The sequence below is a fragment of the Haemaphysalis longicornis genome, unplaced genomic scaffold (genome assembly GCF_048455015.1).
Source record: "Haemaphysalis longicornis isolate Haplotype H1 unplaced genomic scaffold, Haemaphysalis longicornis Haplotype H1 scaffold_40, whole genome shotgun sequence".
NCBI classification, from domain to species: domain Eukaryota; kingdom Metazoa; phylum Arthropoda; class Arachnida; order Ixodida; family Ixodidae; genus Haemaphysalis; species Haemaphysalis longicornis.
The window spans coordinates 2192058-2218057 of record NW_027526362.1 but is presented as its reverse complement, the minus strand read 5'-3'; the positions used below and the strand labels follow the sequence as shown (position 1 = coordinate 2218057).

The 26000-nt window shown below is 47.4% G+C and overlaps 2 long non-coding RNA genes across 2 annotated transcripts; one reads left to right on the top strand and one right to left on the bottom strand.

Moving 5' to 3' along the window:
* The first annotated feature begins 11577 nt into the window (after nucleotides 1–11577).
* Nucleotides 11578–17006, top strand: LOC144137564 (uncharacterized). Its single transcript, XR_013315685.1, has 3 exons — nucleotides 11578–11735; nucleotides 12990–13106; nucleotides 16443–17006. It is a non-coding gene; the product is annotated as an uncharacterized LOC144137564 (long non-coding RNA).
* A 1381-nt stretch (nucleotides 17007–18387) lies between these two features.
* On the bottom strand, nucleotides 18388–24366 carry LOC144137554 (uncharacterized). The gene is made up of 3 exons (XR_013315677.1): nucleotides 23997–24366; nucleotides 21454–21538; nucleotides 18388–18985 (listed from the first exon to the last, which is right to left on the bottom strand). It is a non-coding gene; the product is annotated as an uncharacterized LOC144137554 (long non-coding RNA).
* Between the last annotated feature and the right edge of the window lie 1634 nt (nucleotides 24367–26000).

Sequence of the window (26000 nt, the reverse complement as noted above, 5' to 3'; positions counted from 1 at the left end):
ATATACATCATCTGCAAAATATCAGCGGCGAATACAGTCTAGAACATATTTAAAATCAATTTTGAAGTGTGAGAAACGCAACCGAGCAGCCAGCAGAGGACCACGCGCAATCGACATCCCGTGTGTATTTTGTAAATAAACAACATCCACACACGTCACGAGTTTGTGTTTGCCGCTTCAGCACTGCCGGCGCTTTTCGCCGGCTCTCCCGGCTCGCCGCTCCAATAGGAGGGCCGGAGGGCGGAGCTTCTGCTCTCGAGAACAAACGACCAGACCGTTGGCGGCGGAGGCGCCGTGAATTCGTCAGCTCATCGGGCAGCTTGCCGCGACCAAAGTTCTACAGCGATTCCAGGTACTCTGTTTCTAGTACTTTTCATTTACATTGGACGCCAAAACGCGCCGGAGACACGAAAAGCCCACTGAGCGAGCCGCACGGTCGCTGTGCAGGCGGCGGCCACGGCCGCGAAGTGGGCCAGGCCGGCGCCGGTAGCTCGAGTGATAGCTTGTTCCAGCTGCACGAAATTGCACCCAAGTCCCAACCACGGCAGTTTAAATGAGAAAGGAGTTAATGATGCGATGGCGGGTTGCATTAAAAATTGTCATCTGCACCGCTTACGAGAGCGGCAATCGAATATCCGCCGCAGTGCTAAGCCGAAGACATCTGTAGGCGGACCTGTAGGCAGACCGCCCTGCTGCTCCCAGCGTGCTTCGTTCTCTAGCCGGGGCAGCGTTTGCACTCGCAGCGCCTGCGTCACGTCCACGGCCGCTTTTTAATTTTAAGCGGCTCACGAGATCAGTACGTGGGGGCATTGGCAGAAACTGCCGGCGACACGGATTCGACAGGGCTACGGCAGCTTTTCTCTGTGATATCCTCCGACTGTCACGTGGTCAGCTTTGTTCACACAAAATCCATCGTTTCGCGGCACCCGCTGAAACCGAAACTGCGACTGGCCGAATTGAAAATGCCTCTAATTAAACAACGGTTGCACGCTGAAGCAAATGAGGTTTCTACAGGTGATAAGTAGGTCACTAGCTACTTATCGCAACAATAAAAAAAACAAAATGCAAAAATTTTTGTGTCAGTGCCCCTTTAAGAAGTGCTATTTCCTCCTCCAATGTTTTTTTTTTATATTCATGCCCTGATTTGATTAACGATCACTAGTACTCTGTACTGCTGATATGTTTACTTTTCACGACAACTTGTCCGCAATGTAGGAATTGTATTGACGCGAGTTTGAACGCCTTCTAGCGGGTTTAGGCTTCGCTGTTTTTTTTTATTGAGACCTCTGCAACACGGGATTTTGTCTGTTTACAATGAGCCTGCGCCTTTCCATAGCATCAAGTACGAGAACTCACGGTTGCTCACAAAAGGCATGGTTGCGTACGAGGCGAAACACGTCGTGGGGTAATGGGGACTTTAAGAATAGGGGAACCAAGCGTTGGAGGCCCCTAAGAAGTTCGTGGAACCCAAAGCAACACGCTTGCGCAGGGCGAGTTTTAGAAGAAGGTCTTTTCCAACAGCTAACTCCCCGCCGGTTTCGGATGCGCCGAGTCCGATGTGGGGAACTTTAGGCTTAGCGTCTCGGCAGTATTTCATCGCCGCTATCGTTGCAGTAGCAAATGAAAGTCCCTAACACAACTTTTCACCACACTGTCTGTCACCCCTTTTCTCGTATGTGGAAGTTTGTATCCGTGCATGGTGACTGCATTTAAGCCATCGATGATCAAGTTCCCTGCTACGGCCTGGGCCGATTTTTGCGCGCAGGTATCGCCACCCTTCAGCCGCTCCCCCACCGTGCGCGAACGGGCCGGTGGCGTGGGGCCCGAAATCCGCGGCCGGTCGCCGTAGCCACCCTTCGGCCGCTCGCCGCACCGTGCGCGAACGGGCCGGCGGCGCGGTGACCGACCACTGATCTCCACCAGAATTTCTGGATGGCGCTTCGAGCTCTCCGGCGCACGGCCGCAGGAAGTTCGAGCGCTCGTCCCGGAAGTCGGGCCGTTCCAGCATAGCGCATGCTACGCATGGGCTGGTTTCGCACGCATTCCGCCAAAAATGCCTGCTTGTTGGGCCGTCAACTGCACAAGCAGACCAGAGAAGTCGTCTGGGAAGACGTTCTACTTGGAAGTATTACAATATTCTGAACGACGTGCGTGATACGCAGCGAAACGCAAATGTTATATCAGTGTCGTTTTTAAGCTGGGGCTCTTGTTACGCAGATTCCCTCGCTCTAAGCCGGATTTATACCGGCGTTGCGTGGCAAACTTATACCCTAGTTACACGGCGAAAGTAACCGCAGTTAAGTTTAACCGTGGTTACTAAACTTTAACCGCGGTTATCGCCAACTGTGGTTTTGGATGTTGCACGCGAAATTGCAAGTTTGGTAACCGCAGTCACTTGATTATGAGCGCAACAAAACTAAATTACCACACTTTTAACTTCACGATAAAAAAAAGAGAAGCAGTGTAGACAAAAAGAAATATCGTTAAAGCATTCGCTTCTGACACAAACGCAACGCACTCGTGCGCGGCGAGAAGAGGGGCTTCCCCAACAGCTCGCAACCGGCTTGGTTTGCTTAGGTCTGTTCGGTGTTGGGAACTTTCATCTTAGCATCGCGGTAGATATTTGACCACCGCTATCTCTACAACTGCGAATTACAATCCATAGCACAATTTTTCACCGCCCTAACATCCATTTTCTCGAATGCGGAAGTTCTTTTCCGCGATCAGATTGATTTCGAAGAGCGGCGATGCGATAAGCTGTTGCTGCCGTGGTCTGGGACGGTTCGGGCCGCAAGCAGTGCTGTGCGGGCAGGCGCGCCGGCGTGTTAACAGGCATGGCCGACGCGCGCGCTGATCGTTTCCGTGTGCTGAAAACGCTTCAAGATTGCCTGCTATATCCATTTGTGGCGGACGACGCGCGGAATTTACAAATTTAGCACGGCGTTTGTCGTAGTTGATCGGGCGGATCGGGAAACGAGCCGCTGCTGTCGGGTAGTCGCGCTGATTGCGAGAGCGATGCAAAGAACGTAAGCGCGTCTTGGGGACAGCTTTTGGGCGCCCGCTATTTGAGAACCTTAGTCTCTTCCGAACGCCAGGTGATTTTTTTTTTCGCCTCCGCTGATGCGCCGCCACTTGCGTCCGAACTGAATTGTGCGATTTTGAGCACTGCGGCTGCAGAAAGTGCGGCACGTGACCGAACTGAGGTGCCAAGCTCAGTTTGCGCTAACCATGGTTAGCGACGTAACCACAGTTTCGTCTGTCGTGTAACGCAGCAAACTGCGGTTTTGTCTAGCCGCGGTTTGCTTAACCGTGATTAACTGTGCCCGTGTAACTAGCTCTCCATCCCCAGGCAGCAGGCTCTGCAGTGACGACTTTACTGACAACTGTTTTGGCAGAACGGGCGCACGAACTCGGCTACAGCCTGTCGCCGTGCTCACGTTGTTTTCTTTCTAGCATAAATCCCTAGCATAAATTTCTAGCATAAATCCCGTTACAGCTGCGTCGTCTCTCAAACCAAGACCCAAGTGACATTTTCGTTCTCCTTTGCAAATGAATTCTGCTTCATATTAACGTCGCATATTTCGGTATAGCATATGTTGCGATCTGAACGCAATGTGTATAGCCAAAATGCAATAAAGTGAGAACAAAATGCCAAAATCCGCAATCGGGACGCTTATCATCGGTTGAAAAGCATAGCAGACGCCCGACTTCCGGGACGAGCCGTTGAACTTCCGGTGGCCGTGCGCGCGCCCGGCCGCGACAGCGGCGAAGCACCATCCAGCAACTAAGTGGAGATCAGTGGGACCAACCACTGATCTGATCAGTGGGACCCACCTCCGCGGCCGGTCGCCGTAGCCACCCTTCGGCTGCTCGCTGCACCATGCGCGAACGGGCCGGCGGCGCGGTCGCCGCAGATCGCGGCAGATATTTGAACACCGCCTTGAAAATCACAGCTGACACTACGCAGCACAATTTTTCACCACACTAACATCCACTTTTGCAAATGTGGACCTCCTTTTCCGCGATCAGTGTGATTTTAAAAAGCGGCAACAATGTGTTGCTGTCGCGACCTACGTCGGTTCGAGCCGCCGGCGGCACCGGCGGGCCGCAGGCACGGCGGACGTGTGTGCGGAGCGTTTCTGCGAGCAGTAATCGCTTCATGATTTCCTCCTTCACCTATTTCTTGCGAAAGACAACCAAAATCTAGAAATTAAGCTCGGTGATCGTCGTAGCCGAGCTAAATGTTGATTGGGGAAACGAGCTGCAGCCTACGCTTACACCGTGTTCGGTTGCATACGTCCGCACACACCACCACGCTCAAGCTGTTTGCGGGCAGCCTGCCACGGTTATAAAGTACCCATGAGGTCAAACTACGCTTCACGCACTGATAATTAATTTCAAACGCCGAAAATTAGCACGGAAATGCACTTAGAAAGCGCGTCCTAAACAAAATGTCACGCCCGGCAAGCCAACAACGCACCAAGGTAGGAACGGGGATTCTACAAGTGACGTAAAAACGATCCGCAGCGCCGGCCTCTCCAGTGGTGGCCCTCGCGGCCAATTTATATTTCGTCGGTATGACACCGTTAGACGCATCAACGTTAGGCACTCGATTGCATGCGCCGGAGCATTGCGGAACTCTGACTGAAACCACAGGCGCTCGCAAACCGTCCGAGCGAACGAAATCAAAGGTGTTATCACCCAGTCGAAAATGTCAACAGGAATACGACAGAAACCCAACAAGAATTCCTGTCGTACGACACAATTTCTGTAGTTACGACAGAATTCCTGTCGTTACGACAAAGCTTTCTGTTGTTACGACACACATTTCTGTCGTAACGACAGAGTCAATCTTCTCAACGACAAATATTCCTGTAGTCACAACAGAACTACCTGTCGTCACGACAGCCATCATGCTGTCGTGACATAGCCAGCTGTCGTGACGTCTGTCGTTACTACAAGACTACGACAAAAATGCTGTAGTAGCAAAGCTGACTGTCGTGACGACAGAATCGTGTAGTAACTACAGAGGCATAAATGCTGTCGTGACGTCTGTAGTTGCAACAGGACCACGACAAAAATGCTGTAGTAGCAAAGCCGGCTGTCGTGACGACAGATTCTTCTCGTCACTACAGATGCGGCTGCCGTGGCAAAATATGTCGCGATACATGAATCTGTCTACACAACAGCCAACGGTCGAACAAGAAGATTCTGTCGTGAGGACAGCTTTGCAACTACAGTTGCAAAGCTGTTATGTGTTTATTTCTTGCGATGAAAGAGAATATTTTTACCACTTTCCTGCTCACAGAATCAACGACGAAATGAAACTTACAATTTTAACACCGGGGACGCGGGAGCAGAATTGAGTTTACTATTTTGCTCGCTGTAACACGACGACTAACAAAATAAAACACACAATATCGCCCTAAACCCGACACCGCAACTCACAGCCAATAAAAAAATAAAATGGTGCGAACGCCCAAGAAGTTTCTTTCCATAAAAACCAAATTGTACGTGAGAAAAAAAGCTGAAACCAAACTCCACACCTACCCACATCGTGGCAGCAGGCGAACAGGTGAAGCACCAATGACAAAACTAAAAGAGAATCACTAAAGCAGACACTTAAAGTCCTAACCACATGGACGCGAAATCACGCGTCGCGCGATCGTCGGCGTCGTTCGGCGTCAACGCGCGGGCCCTCAGGAGAGGGCGAGCAACCGCATGAGACCGGCGAAGTCGCGCGCCAGTAGCTGCGTCAGCGGGCGTTGCTGGACGTCAATTGCCATCCTGTTGAAGTCGTTTATGAGCAGTTATTATCGATTATTGAACTGCAATTATCAAGACTTTAGCTTTAGCAAAAAAGAAAATCACTTGGCATATTTATTCATTGCTATATAAGTATGTTGGCAATGTATCTCGAGTCATCATGGTCAAATCTGAACAAAATAAGATAGGATGATAAACGAAGACGCACCTCGCAAAACTGCTTTAGTTGCTTCTTGATTTAACCTGCATGTTATGTACCGACTGCAGGTGCATGAATTCAAAGTGTAAGCAAAACAAATTTCAGCGCTGCCTTGATACTGAGGTTACCGTCGAACGTCATTTGTAGGTTAAAAGGCAAGGTCCTCTGGCACCCTGACTGTACCCTGTAAAAAAAAAAATTGATCAAACCCTCGCCGCAAAAATAAAAAAAAAGACTTTTTTAGGATTCGAACCACGGACTTCAAAACAAAAGTCTGACACCCTATTCCTCGACCACACAAGGAGACATGGAGGCGTAGAGAATTCGGTGTACCAAACGAGGCTGCCCACAAATAGTGTCGGATGTGCTTTGTTTTGGTCGTGTTTGAGAGACTTGAGCAATGGTAACGCTTGTTTTTTGCGCACCGATCTTGGAGCCGAGGACGATAATGCTAGTGCTACGAGCGATGTAACCACAGGTCCCTCATTTGAGTCAAGAAAAGCTATCGCACATCCCCGGTCAGCGCAAGCCACGGGAGCTACGAATGGAAGGGAATGCGCCGCTAGAATTCTGGCGTTGACAACGCTTGCTCGTCACGCACCGATCTTGCAGACAAGCCACATTATGCTTATACTGGATGCGATGTAGCCAGAGCTCCCTTATTTAAATCGCAGATCCCCGATCTCCCCGTTGAAAGCCGAACAAGCCACAAATGGATAAGCGCTTGCGAACAGAAATAGCTGGCAATTTGTCTCAAGGCAACCGATTACCGCAAGTTAAAAATAAATCGATTGTTTTCTGCTGAAAGGAATGCCCCCAAACCACGCGAAGACGGACGCTGTCGCCCGCTTTCCGATGCTCTCTCGCGCTGCGTCGACGCCGATATCTGGCGGACGTAGACATCGGCGTCGCTCGGGCGTCAGCTCGCGTAGCCGTGCATTTCTGGCGACGACGTCGACGCGAGAAAACGCCGAAAGTGCTCTGCATGTGGTCGGGCCTTAAAGCAGCCCCGACCACTGCAAAAAGAAAAGAGAATCAGCGCACATACTATGTAGCCGAGCACAGTGCAGAAACACGGTGCAGAAAATGATGTGTGTGCTATGGTGTGACTGTGAGACTGTGATAACCCATGAAAGAACCGTGCTGAAGTTGGAAGCTGCTATCACTGGTTAATACAGTGCTAATTTTTATCAAGAGGTTTGTAACCCGTTAATAAATTATGTTCATTATTACAACCAAAATGATTGAGTTTTCATGTATCGCTTCATCGGCTTCATCTTCTGGCATTAACCAACGCCGCCTATCTAGGCCGACTGAAGCCGTAGCCAGCCGTAGCCGCAGCCCTCACTGTTGCAACACACATGGCAACACACATTACGCCGCGTTTCTTTTCTTGCGCTGGTCGATCGTTGTCGTATGTACGTAGTGTGACCGTGTAACAAAGCGTAACCGTGTAACGTTTTCGTTCAGTATGTTTTGGAAGGTAGAAGAGAAGTCGTTGGGCCTACGGACGAGCGTAATTTTTTTGTGGTGGACGTCGACGACTACGAGCGTGGCGTGGGAAGTGTTTTGGCTCGGCGACAGCGAGACGCGGGAAGATTATTCGACGGCACCATCGTTCACATGACCGGTAAGTGTTCTTACCCTTAAATTGTGCATAACAGTGTCTGAGCGCTTTTTAGCAGTTTTACATCTGCCACTAACCGCAGAAAGTAAGGAATGAATATCGGCATGCCGGCTGAGCCGTCGGAAGGCGCGGAGATCCGCTTTACCGTATATGGCGCCGACGCCGAGGAAAATGGCTTGTATTACCACCTTGCACATTTTCCACGTAACACGCTCTATTCAGGACTGTGCTGGCTACCAGTTAGTCGGGGTAGGAATTCATCTGCATTGTTCGTGTCGGCGTCGAGTAGTCGTCAAGCCACATTCTCACGTACAGTCGGCAAAAGGCTTTAACGCGCGAGCGGCGTGCTCCGGAGTGCGCGGGAGACACGTAGTGATAACGCCTAGTTTAAGATAGGTAGAATGTGTGCATGCGAGGCCCGTATCAGCGCGATGGCTGTGTCCCTCCTCGCTGCACCCGTCGCCTTGGCTTCCACGCCTTCTTTTACCGTAATAAGCGCTCTGTGCCTGCGCTGCCGGGCCGGGAAACAAAACCGGAGATTACCCGCCTTAACGCTCGTTGTGCGAATTTTTCGTCTGCATTAGCCTTGGCGCACAGCTGTTCATTGCGTTATCGTTCCGCCAATAGCTGCACGAGTCCCTTGAGCGCCACTGTCCGGTTTCAGGGCTCGGCTTTGCATGTCACTGCTGACGGGCTCACGCCACAATACTCAGTGCACTGTGCAAGCGATCACGGCCCGATATCTAGTTACTATAAAACACCGGCAGCGATGCGTTTTCTGCTATTGTCGTTCGTTGTCTCACATACAGGAAAACACTCCTGTCTAAATTGTGTAGGGCGCCGCAAAAAAAGCGTTGCACGTAGTTAAACGCAGCCATCGCTCTACTACCAATCGCTCATTTCCGCTATTGTTTCCCGGCCCGGCAGTGCAGGCAGCGCTTCTCACGACGAAAGAAGGTACGGAATTCAAGGCGACAGGCACAGCGACAAGGGAAAGAACCATCGCGCTGATGCGGGTCGCTCATGCTCACATTCTACCGGTGTCAAACCAGGCGTTCTCACTAAGTGTCTCGCGCGCAGTCTAGAGCACACCGCTCGCGCGTTATAGACAAGCCTTTTGCCGACTGTACGAGCTTCGAAATCGTGGTTTTTCTGTGAAGGCCGTCTTGCCAGCAGCCACTGCAGTAATGGTATTTGTAAATGTTCTTATCGAACATGACGCACATAAATGCCACGGCGCTAGAATAGCCACCGCTTTCAGGTATGTTTATTAGGGGAAGTCAATATTTGAATGAAAGTTGACCTCATAACTATCATTAAACACGTGTAAAATGACACTGAAGTGTGCTTGTTGCTCTAAATAGGTGTCATTATGGTGGACGAGGCTCGGAACAAGTATGGCATGTTATCTCTTGACCTCTCATTGCAGGCAGACAAAAAAACTGCGAAGGCAGAGAAAAGATCAGCGAAGGTCGACATCATTCTTCGAGCTGCCGCAAGGGACCAAGACCCTGTAGCAGTTTTAAGGAAGAGGGTCGTGCAATTGGAGGCCGAGATGCGGGGGCTGCGATCACTCAACATGGAGTGGCCGGCAAGTTCTTTTCACCAGTGCGTAAACAATGCTCCATCTGTGTGCATGGCTTCTTATCACTATTATGAGCTAAGCAACGTACCAGATACTGCAGTTGCTATCATGCTTAGTTGGCTGTAATGTCAACTGTTGCAGGAAGGTTTTACTTCCTCAAACATGTGGCATTACCATCTAAGGAGCCTACAGCCTGATTGAACAGGTTCCTTTCTTTGGGTGGGTGAAAACAAAACTGCCCTGCAGCACGACCTTGTCACGTGGCTTCTATACGAAGATTTTGAGCTATTGGTTTATCTAGTTGCTAGCCATGGCCTTTTTGCAGGCACTGCACAAATTACTGCCCATTGAAAGTGCTTTACTCGCTGTAAAGGATTTTCCCAATGAGATTGTTTGGAAGAGAAGGCCTAGTAAAAAAAATTCATAAAACTGCAATTCTAGTGAAAGTGCAGGAACATGGCAATGCTGCTTTATTTTTTGTAGCAGACTTGCTAACAATGTGACTATGAGTGGGCAACACAACTTATTGCTCTATATTTTTCATACAGCCCCAACCCTAAAAGTGACTTGTTAGTCTCATAAAAGGACAATATGCACCTATGTAGAATGACTTGTTTGCGATTTTGTGCGTGCTGAGAAAGGTATTGACCAACCTTTAAATTCCTTTAAAAGCGGAGCAATTATTAAAGGCTGTGGCTAGCGTTCCGTCCAGACGGAACGATATACAAGTGCTAAAGTTCCGTCGAGACGGAACGGGGCGCAGCGGGTTATGCTTCCGTCCAGACGAGAGAGAGAGAAACAACATTCATTCAGGCCTGCGTAAACCCGGTGGGCGTTCGCCGGCGTGAAATTTGTACAGTTCCGTCTAGGTGAAAGGAAAACCGGCTGATTAGACGACGTGCTCCGTCTTCAGATTTGGTGTAGGCGTTGCGCTTCGGATAATGGCAGAATTGTACCGGGTTCGATTCCCCCCGGACATGCTTTTTTTTTTTCCTTTGCGTGGTTGAGCCAGCGTTTTGCAACAGTTAACTTCTTGCCCACTTTACAATTGACGCGGGGAGAGCAGTCGGTCTTGATTTCGCACTCAACCGGCTGCTCCGCTACCGCTCAATAGAGCCAAGGCCGACGTGTCCATCGCCAGAGTTCTGATCACCTCTAGTTCGTAATGGTGATCGGTGATTCGTAACGGTGACTCTATCTAGTCAATGAGCAGAAGTGGTTTGACCAGTAGGGTAAAAATCTACAAAACTCAAGAAAGGCGATCGGACGGAGCATTTTCTGCCCGCGAAAATGCGCCGCGCACGCCACAGACGCGCTGATGCTGCAGCGGAACCACCGGTACGCTGCGACCGGCGCGGCCAGTGGCAGGAACATGGCGACGGCTCCGGCCTCGAAGTGGTGTAGGGAAACTATGGTGTCGGGAGCACGAGCGACCACTCAAAATGCCGCTCAAGACACGCACGAGGTTGCTTGAGCGGTAAAGGAGCTTATAATTTAGGGCGAAAACGGTACTACAAAACATATTCCGCACAGCTAGTGAAAGCGCCCATGCAGTATCTGCCGGGGTGGTGGCCTAAAATCTCTGGCGGTCTATGCTGGCGGAGGCAGCCGGCTGAGTCGAGCGCTTCGAAACTGCCGCCATGAGGCGCGTGCCTCCCCAATGGCGCAAGTCGCAGGCTCCTCCCACTGCCGCGCGCGACGCGCGTCATTTTCTGAGTGAGGCAGCTAGAAGACGCGGGCGTCAAAAAAAAAAAAAAAAAACCTGCTTCACAACAAGCAGCGGGGGCAGTCGTTCTTGATATTTATCCAGCTGAATGAACCGCTTCCGCTCATTGACTAGCCAGAAGAACCGTTAATTAGTAATCACCATTACGAACTAGAGGTGATCGGAACTCTGGCGATGGACACGTCGGCCTTGGCTCTATTGAGCGGTAGCGGAGCATCCGGTTGAGTGTGAAATCAAGACCGACTGCTCTCACCGCGTCAATTGTAAAGTGAGCAAGAAGTTAGCTGTTGCATAACGCTGGCGCAACCACGCAAAAAAAAAAAAGAACCAAGCATGTCCGGGGGGAATCGAACCCGGTACAATACTGCCATTATCCGAGGAGCAACCCCTACACCACATCTGAAGGTGGAGCAGGGCGTCTAATCAGCCGGTTTTGCTTTCGTCCAGACGGAACTGTACAAATTTCACGCCGGCTCCGTCGGGACGGAACGCTAAGCTCTCAGTTGTATTCCGTCTGGACGGAAGGATAACCCGCAGCGCCCTGTTCCGTCTGGATGGAACTTTAGCACTTGTATATCGTTTCGTCTGGACGGAACGCTAGCCAAAGCCTTTATTAAAACTGATTGCCTGTACTGCGTATTGTTTTAAGAGTGCAACACTTTTTCATGTGACTCGGGCACCTCTCCAGGGAGTGAAAAGAGTGGACATGGCCTGCAGCTCCGTGCCAGCATGAGCCCTGCAGAACCACCAGCACCCGACACCAGCTGCGCCAGCACGAGCGGCGTCGCGGCACTACCAGCACGAGCCCTCTATGGCGCTGGCTGTGAAGAAAGTAGGTGTTTAATGCTTTCTTTCTGTTAGTCCCAGAACTTGGCTTGTTTTTGCTACTGTAGAAAGTAATCGTTTTGTAAAACATGGGGTATGTTCGACAAACAGGGTCACGTAAGACAACTCCAAAGCGGCGTACTGCTGTGCAGCTACAACAAGCATAGTGTGCCTAGTACCAACAGCAGTGCTCATCAATATTTCTATGCTTATGTGTATTTTGTACTTTTATTGTTTCTCGCACCATTCGTACTGCTGTAAAATGAATATGCATTGCATTTATGCGCAAATAGCTCATTTGGAAAGCTTGCAAGCCGTACCTAATTTGTGTTTGCTTTTGCCGGCCTCAGCCAATCGCACAGCTGGGCACATAGGATATCTAGGTTCTGTTGCGGGAAGTAAGCTAGTGGGTTGCATGGCCATTCCCTTTTTCCCTACTTATACAGCTTATTTGGGTGAAGCGCACATTAAAAGTGGTGTCACTATGATTTTAACGTGGCAATCTTTCGAATGAACCGAACTTGTGATGTGTCTGCATGGCCCCTTTAGCTGAAAGTTTTACAAGCTGGCATATACTTTTGGAGAGAAGTTTTATGAGTGTAATGTTATGCTCTGCAGTAATATAAATGAGAAAAGCACCGCTTTTTTAGCACGGGGAGCATTCGTTTTACTGCGAAGCAGTCTGTGTTTCAAACCCCCCCGCCCCTTCGGGTTTTATTCCAGTGAAACCATTTTCTGGGTGCCGCTTGCTCTTGTCGTTTTTGCTAAGCACACACATATAAGCGGTTGCTGGTTTACGCGTGCACATGTGGGGACCAGAGGAAGGAGGGTAGGTCATGCATGCAAAACTATAGGTTTCACACTCTCTCACACACCCTCTTACACATGGATGTCGAACAGCCAAATGGGACCTGTCTGGTGTCTTCACTGGTCGAGCAAATCGGGTTGTGTGCTACGCACACAGTAAGGGAAACAGACAGCCCCATGTTTGTTTGCTAGAATAAAGCTCGAGTCTGTCCAAGTTTAATTCAGTAAAACGACTGGTAAGTATGCTGCTTTGCAAATTATGAACAAACGTGGTTTGTTTTGTGCACTTCGTCGACTGCGCCCGGATTCGCAGCTCATCTATGTGGAGCCATTGTGTTTAGTTCTATGAAATGGCAGAGATTAAAAACACAGTTTTGGCAGTGTAATTTGCAGTCTTTTTACGTTGTTTGCCATTGTCTTGCATTACATGTATTGTTTTGTTCTATTGATGCAGATCCCTTCTGGCACTACCTGCAGATGAAGGGCTGCGAACCAGGGGACATGAGGAAGCGACACATGCTGCTAGCGAGATATCTAGCACGAGGGTCCGTGGATCTGCACCAATAAGAAGGTACATGTTTACTAATTTGGTTGCTGGAAACCTAGTCCAGTGTCTCTACTGTTTTAAAGGGACCGTGCAGCACTTGCCATCGACTACTCGGAATATAGTTTGGGGTAAAGTCTGTTGTCCTAGAAATCGACCTTCCAAGAATTATGAAAAGCCCTTGACTGTCACCGAAGCTATGCACGATTAGAAATCGCGCATAGTTGTTCTCTCTCAACTCGACTGCGGACAACGCAACGAAAGCTGTGTGCTCTCTCCTGGAGAGGGGGGCGGCTTGCAGCGTTCTCTTCGGCGTCCTTGGACATATCATAGGCTGGGGAGTATTCTCTGCAACGTGGGGGAGGGGGAGGAGTCAATTCTGGTTTGGTGCCACAAAAAAGCAGGCATGGCTGCCTGCTTGCAAGCAAGCGCTCAGGCTGGTAGAGCGTTTTTGAAGCAATAAACAATTGTTGCCTAGTGGTCTCGTTGAAAGGAGAGTATTGAGTTTTTCACTCAAACTCCGTGCGCACTCAGCAAAAGAAATGCCAAACTGCGCGTGCAGGTTTAGGCATAGAAGAGATTGGTACACAGCGCCGATGACGGCGAATCCTTACAAGAAATGTGAGAAATGAGTCTCAAAGCTGGCCAGCGACAGCCAATCGAACAGCCATGGCCGCAATGACGTCGTTTAGGCCATGCCAAGAGCGAAGAGTGCGCGGTTGGTTTTTCCCCGTCTTCCACGATTTGTGTGCTCACCGCTTCACATGGACTGGTTATATTTGGCTCAGGTATTCCTGGCAGTGTAATCTAAACATTGTGCAGGTTTACTGGCACTGTTTAAAGAGTGTTCCGGGGTCCTTTTAATCCAAAATAGTCAGTTACTGAAACAGTGGCATTTTTGATTGTCTGCATTCATAGTTTGTCTAAATTGACACCGCAACTACGCACCTCGACTGAGAAGACTGCAGTTCACGCTGCGCGCAAATTTTGCATTAGGGAGTATCGGCACTTTTTCTTTTTAATGTGTTTAATTTGCTGAACTTTTATCGTTGGTTAACTTCACTTAGATTTGTGAGCTGGCTTATACTCTTTGGGGAAAGTTTTATGAGTATGATGTCACGCTGTAGTAATTTAACTCTCGTTAGCGCTGGAAAATTGACCGATTTTTAGGGGTCCAAGAAAAAAAATTTTTCTGCAAAATCATTGGTAAGAACTAATTAAGATAAAAAAAATTACCACGCGTGGTGCCCGTGCCATGAGGTGAAGTCCAACCTGCGTTTCAACATGGGCAATTTTGGGTGGTTCCCTGGAAGAAATCTGGCGATTTGACATTATCAGAGGCACCAATGTGTCCCCGTGTGACGTAAAAACATTTTGTCAGTGACTGACTTTGCATTTACAGACAGCACAGTATTCGGGACAAGCACGCGATGCGGAAAAACATGCATGGAGTTGAAAACGAAACTCCGTGGTTGATGCTTGTTGACGTTCACTGTCAGTTATCGCTAAAAACATAAACTTGCGGTTTATCATCACCTTCTGACTCGCTATTGTAGCCTTGCTTACAGAAGTGCGGTGCAATGCGCTAAAATCGTGCCCCGCAAACTTTGCCCAAGTAGCTGTTGTGCGATAAAAAGATCAGCACTATGAGCCTCATGCATTGCAGCGCACCTAACATTTTTGAAATGCATACCTGCCAGGTTTCCCGAATTTTCCGGGAGACTCCCAATTTTCATGGTTTTGTACGATTGTACGACCGAAACAAAAATCTCCCGAAAATGCACCCGTCTTCGGCTTAATCCTTTTCCCAGTATGGCCACAATGCGGCGGAGGTATACCTGACAGTCCAACCCGACACCATTTGGCATCGTTATCAGTGAAGTGCTTAAAAAGTATAGTCGGCCATGTGCAGACGGTGAACCTGTTCGTCCCATTATTGGTTTACTGTTTATAGAAACGCAGCGCCGCCGCAACTTTCATTTACGCACGAGCACGGCCATTCTGAAGGTTTAGCAAGTCTCCAGTGGTGTAGCTTGTTGTTAGTTTAGACGAAACAACAAAACAGTTCAGTTCCTGCTGTTTTGTATTGCGCTTGCAGTATGTACTATTTCCAGGACTTTCTGAAAAGGGCGGCGTTAGCAATGTCGAACATTTAAGTTGTGCACCTTGTTGGTAGTTTGAGCGAAGAAACAGTTCATTTCTTGCTATCTTGTAAGTAAATAAAAAAATGTGTGTAAAGTTGCCCATTCTGTTGTTGCACCCCCCCCCCCCCCCCGGTAAGATCTCCCTAATGCCATCCCGGCAAATCTGGCAGGTATGGAAATGAAACAGTACAAAAGGTATTGGAGACTCCATCCGAATAGACATTTCAATTAAGGAGCAGCACTAGACTTCTGGAGATACCCTTGTATGGAAACGAAACTGGCAGGCGGACAGCTGGGGGTGTGTAAAGCCGGTTTGAAGTGCTCTTTTCGTCGGAACTGATATCTGGTGACTGGGTGTTATCTTTTGACTTGCATCGGAAGTTCTTATTGCAGAAAACGTTTTAGGGTGGGGGGAAATCAGGAGTGGCATGCTTTTTTTTGTGAGGATGTTTAGCGGATGCTCAAGGCACCATGGCAGGTAGGCTTGAAGTTGAGTAACTGCAGAGTAACACTAAATATGAATTTCGCGATGCAGAAACAAAACCGAAACTGTTGTTAATTGTTTGAATGGTCCTGTGGTAAGTAGAACTACAACACAAGTAAGAACAATGTGCGCAAAGGCCATAAGACTGCCTAAAATCGTGAAGTAACTTTGCAAACGGGCACTGCTTGATATTTTCAGCCGATTTCAGGGGTTATTACTGTGTGACTGCAAACCTGACGTTTAAAAATTATCTGATTCACCCTTCATGCCCTGATAATAAAAAACCAAACGCTGATGCAGAGTACCTACGGTTGGCATGCATTGTTCTTTAGTAGCAGTGACGCGCAAAGACCACTCCCCTTTCTGCACCCATGTGATGCAAATGCATGTCAAAAATCACGTTTTTGTTGCAAATTGAAAACAAAACTGATTTTGAAAGGACATTTTCTGAGCTAAGTCCTAATGGCTTGGCTTGTTCCAGAATTGCCAGGAACGCTGTGGAAAGGGGCTTGCAAGGTATCGTTTAAATTGAACGTTTTTGAATAGGCACAGTAATGTGAAAATCACTTTATCAGCAATAGAGAGCACTTCTTATTGCTCAGCATGCAGAAGCGTGTTTAGCTTTTATAAAATGGCGCAGTTTAAGGACACAGTATTAGCAGTATGATTTTCAGTCTTTTTGTGCTGCCTGTCATTGTCTTGCATCAATGTTCGTTTTTTTTTCTATCGATGCAGGTTCCTTCTGGCATTACCTCCAAGTGAAGGTCTGCGAGCAAGCTGAAATGCACAAGCGCCACAAGCTTCTGGCTAGATATCTCGCGCAGAATTTCGCTGATCTGCGCCGATAGGAGGTACATGGGCTTGTTTGCCAATTTGGCTGGTGTAAACACCAGAGCCAGTGTCTCTACCGTTTTAATATTAAACAGTCATTGTGAGAAATGGCGGCATTTTTAATGGTGGATGTAATTTGCAATGTCGTTTTTGTGCTTCATGAGGTGTGCATTGATAGTTTTTTTGTGTCTTTCTGTGGCTTTCTGCAGCTGTACAATTCATTAGTGGCAGCCTGTAGCTATTGATGGCTTTTCCCTGGGAATGTAGTGTATGTACTATAAGGTTTTTGCAGCTTCAGACAACTTTGCAGCGTTAGAATTGCGCGGATCATCCATAATGCTTGTAGTTAGGGACGGTGCACTTTCAGCCTTCGGCAAGCCAATTCTAATGGTACTTGTACTTGTTTTTTCGAGCCTGGAGCTGTGTGTGCATGAAGGAAACTAAAATAAAATTTTTGTATTCTCTTCAGTTTGCCTGTGCATGGGCTCGTGGCATATTTGGGCTGTCTTAACTGTTTACTTACAGTGGACAGCCCAAATACAGTGCATGGCTGTATTCAAAAATACTGATATTTGCTGCAACAGAATTGTTATGAATGCATTGTGCGACAGGTCAGGACTGCAAGACGCCAGGAATACATAACACAGCATCAGGACTTCGACAAGACAGGCATGATTCTCGCAGTAGAGCATCAGAACTGTGACATACTACAGGATTACTACAGGACTGCGACATACTACAGGATTACTACAGGGCTACGACATACTACAGGATCACTACAGGTTTACTACAGGACTATGACATACTACAGGATCACTACAGGACTACAACACACGATAAAACAACAAAATTGCTACAGGAATACTACACACGACAAATGTCAGAATGACGACACAACACGACGACTGTACAACAAGACTACGACGGTACGACTGTACGACACGCAAAAATACGACAAACAACGTACTACAGAAATTTTTCTGTTGTCATTTTCGACTGGGCAGCGAGTCGTTTCGGGAACAAACGGTCCGTGGCAGCGAAAGAATCAGCGGACCATGTCACGCGACATCCGCATGTCAGCTTCTCCGCAGCTTACGCTGGGCGTCCCCGGTACACGTAGGTGCTGGCATCCAGGTGCCAACTGTCGGTGCTCGTTAGCGTCATGGTGCACTACTTGCTTCGCCTCTCCTAGATGGCAGCACATTCTGAAAGGAAGGCTGTCAGGCGCGTTTGTCGTCCTATTCACGCGTCGGTTCATAGTGCAGTCGGGAGAGCATTTCATACCTCCTGTTGCGGCGGATGAGTTCGTGGTTCCAATCCCGGCGGCGCCGCGTCAATCGAAGTTTTTCTATGAAGTCAGTTAGATCTTCGTGTATCCTGCAAAATAAAATTTCGTGTTAAAAATGGCCGCGTACCTTGTCACTTCTCTGCAAATGCTCTCTCCCACTGCAAACGCTTCTTTTCTTTCCCGCTCCCACCGGTAGCGCTTCCCCAGCACCACCCACCCGGTATCGCTCTTGCAAAGATAAACGGAGTGAAGGTTTGCTCACGCCAATTGAATTGTCCTGCGTTAAGCTGCTCCAGCGCCATGTATTGCCACTTTTACTTACTGGTTGACGTGGAATGCCGCCGCGAGTTCCAGGCTCGAAGGCTAGCTTTCTTTGTATTTTTTGGTTCTTTCTTTGTATTTTGCCGACGTGCCCTATCTATTGCTAACGGAATAAAAAACAGCAAACAAAAAATTAACGCGGCACAGCCGCGTACATGCAGCTCAAGCTCAAAAACGCTTCCTGGGGGAAACCACGGGCAGGTCTGAGACCCCAAAGTTTTAAGGTGATGCCACGCCCTTATGAAAATTTCTACGTCCAGTCAAAAGACAGTCTGCGTCCCGAAGGAAACAGACTGCGTGCGTCCTGTGTGTTTCCTCTGTGTTGGAATTTCGCCACCGACTTTCTGCGTACTCCAAGTGTCCCGTGTGTTTCCGTCCTCCATGCGTCCAGTCTATCTCCCAAAGGCAACACAGGCACCATACGGCCTTTGTGTGTCCCCTATATGTCTTGAAGGCAACAGACCGCATTCGTCCCTTGTGTGTCCCCTGTATTGAAATTTCGCCACCGACTTTCTGCGTCCTCCAAGAATCCTTTATGTTTCCGTCCTCTACGTATCCCACAAGCTTCCACCTTTTGAGTGCCCTTTGCATGCTGTCAAATAACAGCGCCCAACAGCCAGCTGCATGTAGAAAATGTCAGCCAGCTCCACAGTCACTGTTTCATGCTGCAGCTGTTTCTGTAAGAGCAAGCTGACGAAAATCACATGAATCACACGACTCTTGCAAACCTGACTATTTTATTCAGGTTGGATCCATACGTGCTGCTGCCGCCTGCCACACCAGGTGTCGCCTCATCTTTACCCCTCACAGGACGGGATAGCCACTGCCACGCTTGAACCTGAAATGACAAACGCATTGATCGCATATGAAGGGGTTTAAACAAACACGTCTCAAACATTTGCTGGTTATGCTTATAAATATAAAGGAGTGTTCCCACACAAAACTGAACCAAGTATCCTGAAAGAGAAGGTACAACTTCTAGGTTGCAAAATTAGCCACAAAATTTAGACCACATGAATTAACTAATGAGCTTACGAACATCAAATATGACATACTGTTACATAGGCAACACAACCCAGAACTAAGTACTGTTTAGATTCATGGCCTCCTCATGACGGGCATTTATACAGCCTCGCAAGAACATTTGAGATGAGATTATTGCAGCAGCACTGTGGGAACAACGCAATATGGGGGGGGGGGGGGCAGGGAAGGCAACATAAAATTGCATGAACATGCGAAGACAGGCATTGATCAGTCGTCATCATGAGTAGTTGCTTGTGTCTACGCGTTCTTTGGAACCTATAAAGGCATCAGTTTTATTGTGCATTTCGTTTACGAGACAGCACTTGCATTGTCTAGTTTGTCTGTGCTTGCTTACAAAAAGCAAAATGTACATCACCATGAACTGACCAACCTCTAGGTTGGCTCCTCACTTCTTATATTTCCTTGTGTCGATGGGTAGCAGACACAGGAAGAGAAATAAAAAACAACCCTAGAAAAACGTGGTGGATAGCACACTTGCACCCATCATTGCACGCGTGCCACGTGGTCACTCATCCCAACAGATGTACAGTGCACGGAGTGACCCCCAAGCAGCGAAAGCTGGGCGTGGTCGCTCTGTACTTTGTGAAAATACAAGCTACTAGAAAGATTTGACAGATAGCACAAACAGCGCAGGTGCGCCAACTTTGCACCATGGCACGAATTTTTCAACGCACAACAGAAAACGCACCGGTATGTCAGTGACACCGTGGAGGAGAAATTCGAAGACAAACCAGGACATCAGTGACAGTGAAAGGGTTAAAGCGGTCGAATACAGCAAATTTAATTTCAGGGTTTATACTTACCAGCAATGAGGAAAGCTACCGCAGTAACTTGAGCCGACTACTCTGTAACGTGCACTCAAATGCTAAAAACACACAAGCATTTTTGCATATGTTTGCACACAGAGCATTCATACTGTTCGGAAATAATGCAGGTTTTTCCTACTACAAACATCATAATATTGTCCCCAACCACGCCATTCGATTTGTTTACAAAATGTTTTGTTACAAGCACCTGGCCACACCCTGCAATCTTATCCTTTTTTAAGGGAACCGTCTTTTTCCCCTTTTTCCTTTGTATGCTGCACCAGCAGTCCTGTTTGATATGGAAAGGGTGTTGCTTTGCGATCCCTATCCTAGCTTTTCCTGTTTTTTATTGAAAATGTTCTCGATCTAAATGAATGAGTGCAAAAGAAACCCTGCAGCATTCAATTCGCCAACGCTCATCCATGCACGTCCCTTTGCTGACTCCTTCAAGGTTTGTGTTTTTTTATGTTTACTGCAGAGCACAAGTTTGCTCCGATAATCTATATTTTTACAAAAACCCTGCATTATCCGTGGCTACATAACAATATTCCAAACAAAGTCTGATACACAAACCAGAACCCCCCACAGCTCTTTCTTCAATTGCTGAGTACCCTTCTACAATTGATTGATTGTAGGGTTTAACGCGCCGACGCAACGCAGGCAATGAGGTGCGCCGTAGTGGAGGGCTCCGGATTGACCACCTGGGGATCTTTATCGTGCGCCGAAATCTCGTACACACGGGCGTTTTTGCTTTTCGCCTCCATCAGAAAAGCAGCCGCCGCGGCCGGGAATCGAACCCGCGACCTCGTGCTCAGCAGTGCAACGCCTTAGCCACTGAGCCACCGCGGCGGGTACCCTTCTACAATTAGGACCATCATTATATTTGCTAGAGTAAATAGCTGTTCAGGGGGGGGGGGGGCTACGATGGCCAGTGAGACTCATTACACTACATGAAACACAGTGGCAAAAAGGCACGCAGTACACCCTTTTCACTGCTAGGCACAAGTTGCATCTAGGGCATTGAAGTGAATTCACCTAAATTCTATTTCTGGGTGCATGGAATTGTTTCACTCATGTAATGTAATCCATAATATGACTTTTGAGTAGAAGTCTAAAGATCTAGTTCATCTGTAATAGGCGGTAGAAGAAAAATCCCCACACACTGTCTGTGGGTACCACGCAACTACCACAGTGAACAAGGGTGACAAAGTCGTTATTAATTAATTCATGGAGCAAGGACGCAGCCCTGATGCGACAAAAAAAATAAGAAAGGTACCAGGAAGTTTCTCACCCTCATCGGTTCCTTATTTTTTGCCCCATCTCTGCAATGTTCTTATGTCTTAATATCACTAAGGTACCACAAGAATGCCACAATGGTTTTCTATGTTTTCATGTTCTCTCAGCCTTCAAAATCGAGATTTTCATGCATTTCACAGCTGTAATGAACTCCACTTACAGGTCGTGCAGGATAGATAGAAACAGGAGGCAGCCAATTCTTCTGGTAGCTGACAACGTACATCCTCCATGTCAAACACCTGGCCCTGTAAAAAATGGAAGTTCAAGTAGTAAACAAGCCGTAAATATGCGGTATAATGCCGTGAAATACTCGCTCTGACAGGATATGACAGAATTTCTTCTTTGTAGGGCAAAAAAGGCACCTTCAGTTCTTTCAAGCTAAAAAATAAGTACAGTGCTCACTGATTGAAACGCAACACTGCGAGCGCGTGGCCGCCAATACATGCAGCGCCGTCCATGGACGCCGCTGTCGCTGACAGCGCACCGCTGCCGCTGCGGGGAACCACTGCCCCGCTTATTGGCAACCCGAAGCAGCAAGCTTATGGTCAAAACACTCTCATCCTCGTGGTATACCACAATGCAACACCTAGCTTCCACGGGCGTCCACTGGCGGCGCTGCATGTAGCGCAGGATACGCGCTTGCAGTGTCGTGTTTCAATCCGTGAGCACTGTACATACATTACAATCCTTACAAGGCTTTCAGCCATACTTTAAAGGAACAGAAGCATCCTTACACTGAATTAATGTTAAACTAAGCCTATTAAATATCCCTAGGTGGTAGAAATCTGTGGCCCCAGATTTCCACTGTGCAAGCATATTCTCTGGTCCAGAGGGTGCGAAACGTGGTTACGGCTTTTAAAGGAGCCATGAAGAGAAAACACAAGTTTGGTTCATTTAAAGGATTCCGTTGCTAGAATCATGCTGACACCATTTTTAACATAAACTCCACTCAAATAAGCTACAAATTAGGAACAAAGGAAATGGCCATGCGACCCACTAGCTCATTTCCCGCAACAGAACCTATGTTATACCAGCCAGCTCTGCAGTTAGCGAAGGGTGGCAACAGCAAACGCGAATTAGGCAGAGGCTATAAGCTTGCCGAACGAACTATTTGCGCTTAAATTTAGGGCACATTCTTTTTACAGCAGTAAGAATGGTGGGACCAACAGTAAAGGTTAGGAAAGCACACGTAAGCATAGAAGTACCGATGCGTACTGCTGTTGGTACTGCGCGCACTATGCTTGGTTTAGCTGCACAGGACTGCGGGGCTTTGGGGTTGTCTCGGACAACAATGGCCGATTGACACAAGCAACGGTGTCTTACGTGACCATATTTGTGGAGCAAGCACTATGTTTCACGAAACGATTATTTTCTCGCTGAACAAAAACAAGCCACGTTTAAATACGGTAAAAACAAAACAAAAGCAGAAAGCGGCTTGCCACGGTATGGTTGCACCATCTAGGTTAACTAACGGTAAAGAAGGTTTCCCAATCGGCTGCAGAGCGGTCGGTTCCTATGATGTCATTGCAGACCCTGAAAATGCACGATTTAGCGGGAAAACCAAAATTTTAGCTTCAATTAATGAATTTCTCAGTGAATAAAGCATCGTTTGCATTTGGACAAGTGCTGGGGGCACCATACCACACGAAATCTTTCGAATAACACAAACTTGTATTTTGTCTTCATGGCGCCATTAAAATTCTCTCTGAGGCACATGGTGAACGTCTCAGCGTGCCAATACCTCCAAGGGGTAGGCAAGTTGAAATGCTGACGAAACGAAAAAACAGGATGGCGAAGGAGCACGGTGGCAAGCCCACGCCCTGTTTAATCTTTTTCGCACCGTGATTGTATCCCCATCACATGCATATTTGTAAGAATCAACACGTTTAACCCATGCTCAACATGTTACGGTCAACACAATTTATGCAAGCCAGCTACAAATAATGTCACACCACACAAGAATTTCTGTCTGATCATGACGATGCTGGATGAGCTTAGGAAGGTGGAAAAATTTCTTGCATTAAAACAGTGAAAGCTGCCCTGTGACTGCACCAGCAATGCAGGCTGGAACAGCATGTTTTCAAGCTGCGACGTCTAAACAATTATCTGGTCAAATGTTCACTGCCTAAAGACCTTGTGCATGTGGTACTACTTATAAAGTTGCTAGCAATGCTTAAATGTTTAAAATTCAACGTATATGCAACTCTTACGTATTATAACTACAAATGTAATGCAGCCTCCTTGCATTTCTTTACCCGCAAACGAAAACTACCCGTTAGAACAATGCTAAGCTGCCTACGTCCTGTAAAAAAATATACTGTGGGTCAACTGCCTCCTAAAAAAAAAAAAAAATCGGGAAGTGGGCGTTTTGTTTTACAACCATTAACGCAGTTTTCTTTTTTTTTTTTTTTTTTTTCATGCAACAAGCTTTAGCGTCGAATCCACCCAAGCCAAGCGGCGGCCGCTGGGCCGTCAGCATAATATTTTCGTTGCCGACAATGGCAAGGGGGTCGATCACTCACACAGCATACTGGCCGCCGCTCCTGGAAGCTCATTATGACCGCGCCGACGCAGCCGGTAATTTACAATAAAAGAAGCGCGGCGAGCCGAACACCAAGGAATATACTCAACACGTTTAACAAAACAGCACTGCGGCAACGCGTAATAAAATTTTAACATGCACCACGATAAACAATCACTTACGGCAGAACACGCAGCATTTTTCACACGTCGCGTCGACAGACTGGAACTTGCAGTAGAGACTCTTGATTCACGTAGGCACGCACAACTTGTCAGGTATTTTGTCAAATGGCGACCTCGACGTGCGTTTGCTACAGCAGCGCAGTACGGCGACGACACAGACGCTTTGCCAGCACTCACGATGTTTCAGGTGGCACAAGAGCACTAACACGTAATATTACGGCAGGAGGAGCACGTAGTAATTCACGTAACACCAGCAAATCGAAAACAAACCACCAAAACCACGCACAACGAACAACCCACGTCTTTTCTTGCGCACCTATAACAAAGACTGCATATAAGCTAGCCTAGACTAGACTTATTACTACAGTTGGCTATTTAGCAGTCATAGAGTTTTAGCAGTTACTTTCTTCCTTCATCATCACCCCTGAAGCAAACTAGGCAGACGCCATTATAGTATTTTGTTAAAGTTGATAATAGCAAACATATATATAATGGCAGTATATTTGCTTTATGCGAGCAACGTCTTTTGTTGTCGTAAGTTGTTGCTACTCAAAAGCGAATAAAAATGGATTAACAAACGAAGTTATTATCATCGTCATCTACATCTAGATTGACTGTTTTGTGTTTTGTTCAGCGTCCAAGCATTCACCATTCACTGTTTGTGGGCATTTCACAAACAGAACGGCCGGATAAAAAAAATTATTCCCCGCAGACATACGCAAACACACGCGCACACGCACGCACACACACACACACACACACGAGCGAGCGCGCACGCACGCACACGCACGCACGCACGCACGCACACGCACGCACGCACACAAAAGCACCGTGCGTCAAATCTACGCAGGCAAACAATTCACTCAAATGGATGCTTAGCAAGACTATGTGAGCTTAAGTATTTCAACCTAGGTTTACGATCTGATCGTGTACTGTTTTGGTGGCTTAGGCATTAAAGAAAAAAAAAAATGTTTTGGTGGCTTAGGGGTTAAGTACTCGCCTACTGATTGAAGGGGTGGAGGTTCGAAACCCGCTCAGTGACGTTTTTTTTTTTTTTTTTTAACCGTGTTTTAATTGAAGTTTTTCTGCCTTAGGTTATATTTTGACATTGTTGTTGCTCTTGTTGCTCTCGTCTGGCTGTGTCCCTTTTTTTTCTGTCGCAATATATTTCTACCGCAAGCTCTGCCCCAAAAAACTACACCGCTTCAGCATTTAGTTGCAAGGATAAGCCATTTTACAACGACCCTGAAGGAAAACACAGACTAGGACAATCGGAAGCCACTTTTTAGGTTGTTTTTGTTTTCATTGCTTCGTTTTCTATTCGGCTTTTTGTGTTCTTTTTACTTTTTCTCGTCTGTATATTCTTCTCCCTCCCACTTTTTTTTCGTAATGGGAGGGACGAGGCACTTCGAACAGCCTCGTTCAATATGTATCCTTCTTACGCCACTGTTTCATACAAACGTACCAGTTGGTAATATTAATTCTGCAAATTTATCAGACCTCACTAGCACGAAATAACGTATACAGTGCTGCAGAATTTCCACAAACCATCGGCATTGTTTCTTACCATCTCTAGCCAAGCCAAAAAACTTAACCTTTCGAGTATAATTAAGGCTTACATGTTCGACTTTATGTTTACTTGCGTAAGCACAATCTTCAGAAAAAGAATGTAAGGCAACAAATAGTTATCCTTCCTCCCAGTGTCCTAGAGGCAACACAAAAGACATAAGTCAGTCTTTTGACTTCATTTTGCCTTCAGTACATACATAAGCAACAGCATTACGGCACACAGAAGAAGACAGCAAATTCAAGTTCTATCTTACAGCCTTTGTCCTAGAGGCAACAGAGGGGAAACAGGCCAAAGTCTTTTGACTTCATTTTGCCTTGAGTACACACATGGGCAATAGCATTGCGGAACTCAGAAAGAGAAGAAAGCAAGTCATTTTTAAAGTTTTATACCTCTCATCCGAAATAAAATCTTTGTATAGAAATTTAAACTTTGTC